Source organism: Zingiber officinale, chromosome 4B (genome assembly GCF_018446385.1).
Source record: "Zingiber officinale cultivar Zhangliang chromosome 4B, Zo_v1.1, whole genome shotgun sequence".
In the NCBI taxonomy this organism is placed as follows: domain Eukaryota; kingdom Viridiplantae; phylum Streptophyta; class Magnoliopsida; order Zingiberales; family Zingiberaceae; genus Zingiber; species Zingiber officinale.
This window is the reverse complement of record NC_055993.1, coordinates 24,015,923-24,019,984: the sequence shown is the minus strand read 5'-3', so window position 1 is coordinate 24,019,984 and position 4,062 is coordinate 24,015,923. Positions and strand designations below refer to the sequence as shown.

Below are 4,062 nucleotides of genomic sequence, written 5' to 3'. Positions count from 1 at the left end.
TAATAACTCCCCTACACAGGCCGTGCAGATCCACACGGCCTCCCCCTCTTCCTTCTCTGGATTCCAGACACAGGCCGTGCATATCCACACGGCCTCCCCCCTTCTTCCACTGGTTTCCTCTCACGGTCGTGTCACGGACATGGCCTCTCCATCTTTCTTCTCGGGATTCTTTACACGGCCGTGTTTGAGATACGGCCTAGACCCTTTTCTCCTCGGGAAATCCTACACGGTCGTGTCTGGATGACACGGCCCAAGCACTCCCCTTCTCTGCAACTTTTGCCTGGCCGTGTACAGCACACGACCGAGCTCAGTTTTGCACCTAACCTGAAAGCAAAATCAAAAGAATGCATCAAACTAAAAGAAATTAAGATACAAATCAAAACTAACTAAAAGAACCCTTGGGTTGCCTCCCAAGAAGCGCTTGTTTAAGGTCTTTAGCTCGACCAAACTTGATCATTCGCTTCTTTTCCTCGCCCTTGGAGGACAGATATACTTTTCATTTTTGTTGGGAGATCTTCTCCCAACATCTTCCACCACATTGTCTCCTTCGTTTGGTGGCCTTCCATGAGGGTGGAAATTCCATTCCTCAAGTTTATAAATGCTTGTCCTGCTACAAGCATTTAAAAGAGACGAGACATGGTTAGAGATATTAGATAAATCATATTCCAACCTTTCCTTACCAATTACCAAAGAAAGCTTATGATTTTTTACATCAATAATAGCTCCAGCTGTAGCAAGGAAAGGTCTTCCTAATATGATAGGAATCCGAGGGTCCTCTTCCATGTCCAACACGACAAAATCTGTGGGAATAACATTCCCATCCACCTCTACTGGCACATCTTCTATAATACCCAAAGGGTACCTGCAGGAATGATCGGCAAGTTGAAGTGCCATAGTAGCAAGTTTAATGTTTTTGAGACCTAATTTATTACAAATTGAATAGGGAATGAGGCTAACACTTGCCCCCAAATTACAAAAAGCTTTTTCAAAAAATTCTTTTCCTATGTTGCAAGGAATATAAAAGCTCCCTGGGTCATTTAGTTTTGGGGAAGTGTTCTTCTCCAAAATAGCACTACATTCCTCACTAAGCGCAATGGTCTCAACCTCTCCTCTTCTTCTCTTGTTTGACATGAGATCCTTCAGGAATTTGGCAAATCTAGGCATTTGGAGAATAGCATCAATAAGAGGTACCTCTACACAAATTTCCTTAACTTTTTCTAAAAACTTGCCAAATTCTTCATCTTTCTTGAGCATTGTAAGTCTCTGAGGAAAAGGGACAGCTTTGCTCTGATGGTTCAGTGGAAGAGTCTCTTCAACCTCAATGGTACTCTCCTCATTAGCTTGAATCTGATTTGGTATAAGAGGAGAGAGCTCTTCTTCTTTTTATATCCCTTTTGAAGCAGTCACTTGGGAGTCTCCCAAGGTTCGTCCGCTCCTAAGCTCAATTCTATTGCAATGCTCCATAGGATTCACATCAGGTTTTCCTGGAAGTTGTCCTGGTGCTCTGGATGATGAGGAAGCTAGTTGGCCAATTTGACTATCCTGGATCTTTTGATGCTTTTCAGAATTATCCATTCTCTGAATGAGCTTTGCTAAATCTTGCTTCATTTCATTCTGACTTGAGATAATTTCTTCAAGCATCTTTTCAATATTTAACTTTGGTAAGCCTTGAGAAGATAGATGTTGAAATTTTTGTTGCCCAACTTGAAAATTTGGTCTTGCCCCCATAGATGGTCCTTGATCTTGATTATTTCTGTAAGAAAAATTGGGATGGCTCTTCCATCCAGGGTTATAAGTATTTGAGTATGAGTTGTTCTGCCTTTGATTGTAACTCATGATTGCATCACATTGTTCCAGTTGATTGATTTGTGCAGTGATAGCTCCCAATGGACATGAGTCATTTGAATGCTCTGAACTCCCACATACTTCACAAGATGTACTAATAGCATTGACCATATTAGAACTAGTCCCCATATTCTCAAATTTCTTTGTAAGAGCGTCCAATTTTGCAGACAAAAGAGTGACTGCATCTACATCAAACTCCTGATGCTTTAATTGTTGGGTTTACAGAAGAATAGCCACCACTTCTTTCGTTTGCCCATTGATGATGATTTTGTGCTACACTGTCAATAATTTCTTCAGCTTCATCTAAACTTTTGTTCATAAGTGCCCCTCCAGCAGCTGAATCAAGGGACACTTTGGTATGATAGTTGATACCATTATAAAAAGTGTGCAACACTAACCATCTTTCCAACCCATGATGTGGCCATTGTCTGAGCATACTATTGTATCTATCCCATGCTTCAAAAAGAGATTCTGAGTCAGTCTGCTTGAAGCTTGCAATTAAATTCCTCATATGAGCTGTTTTACTTGGTGGATAGAATTTATCAAGAAACTGTTGCTCACACTGCTCCCAAGTGGTGATGCTATTAGGGGCCAAAGAATTCAGCCATTGCTTTGCCCTATCTCTTAGAGAAAACCCAAATAATAATAATCTAACTGCATCTGAAGGAACTCCATTCATTTTCATGGTACCACATATTTCATAAAAGACCTCTAAGTGTTGATTGGGGTCTTCATGAGGTCCCCCACCAAATTGGTTCTGCTGCACCATAGATATAATTGCGGGTTTGATCTCAAAGTTATTAGCTTCCACTGAAGGTCTTGAAATACTAGATCGAAAACCTCTTGCATAAGGTGCTGCATAATCCTTGAGTGGTCTATTCGCCATGTTCAAATGTTCCTGTTCTTCAATTTGCCTTTGCAGAATTCTTCTTTTATGGAAAGTTCTGTCAATCTCAGGGTCAAAAGGAAAGAATTCTCCTGCAAAGTTAGATCTTCGCATACACAAGAACAAGATAGCAAATGACAATTCAACAAAAAAAGAAAAATAAAAGAATCAAAAATGCAGAATTGAATTTGTACAAAAAGAATTAACAAGAAGTAAAAGTTATACAAGAAAGTAAAAACAGAAATCTAATGATTAGTTACAACTATGCAATATGAAAGGAAAACAAATGTTATTGTTTAGTCTAACTCAATTGATAATTCCTAATGTTATAGTGCAGTCCCCGGCAACGGCGCCAAAAACTTGTCACGCTCCGCAAGTGTACGGAAATGTCGCAAGTAATATAAAAGATTATCGTATTCACAGGGACTGGAATAAGCACTAGGAATGTCTTAATGCGAATTAGCTAAACAACTATCCAATCGTTTTAAATGCAAAGTGAAGGTAAACAAATCTAATATTATAGATCAACAAACAAGAATTTAGTGTTTTGGGTTATGATAAAGGGAGATTCTAGGAGTTTCGGTTTCTTTGTAAGATTTCTTGAATGTAAATGGTTCACCACTTCTTATCCCTCAATTGCCTAACACTTGTAGAAAGTTGTCGGTTCTCTCTTGCAATAGATAACCGGCTAAGGACTGAGAAATGTATCTAAATATGATCAATTAGACGTGAACCTACGTTGTCCTTACACAGAAGCGCACCTATTACTATGCCTTCCTCGGATATCAACATAGAAGCCCACAACTTATTAATCTATCAAGATACAAGAAAGTAATCACAAGATCCATCCTACTCTCTTGAATATTCCTATTTCCTCTTCAAGATTATCTCTCAAACGTCCTTACACGGGCTTGCACCTGTCACGTGGATCCCTCGGATGATCGAGTGAGAGTTTATCTTTACAAAGTCCACAAGAAATCCAAACAATCAATCAAGAATGAGAATTAAGCACAAATCACCATTAATCATTCAAGATCCAATTGATACAAGCAAGACAATGTCATTGAAACAAGAAATTGGCAAATCCATAAGAAATTACATCAATCCATCATGCAAATACTCCCTTAATCCTAGAATTCAAGATCTACTCCATGAATCGAGGAAGAATACCCGAAGAAATAAAGATTACAAGCATTTCTTAAATCCTCAATCCAAGAAACCAAGAAAAGGGGAAAAGAGAAAACTTATCTACGAAGAAGCCTCGTCTTCGGATCCAATCCTCGCTCCGGAGTCGAAATCGTCAAGAACTCCCTTAGAATCGCCCAGAAATC

The 4,062-nt window shown here is 39.3% G+C and overlaps 1 non-coding gene across 1 annotated transcript; it reads left to right on the top strand.

The window, feature by feature from the left end:
• The first annotated feature begins 2,252 nt into the window (after positions 1-2,252).
• Positions 2,253-2,358, top strand: LOC121978941. Its single transcript, XR_006111259.1, has one exon. It is a non-coding gene; the product is annotated as a small nucleolar RNA R71 (small nucleolar RNA).
• Positions 2,359-4,062: the final 1,704 nt, after the last annotated feature.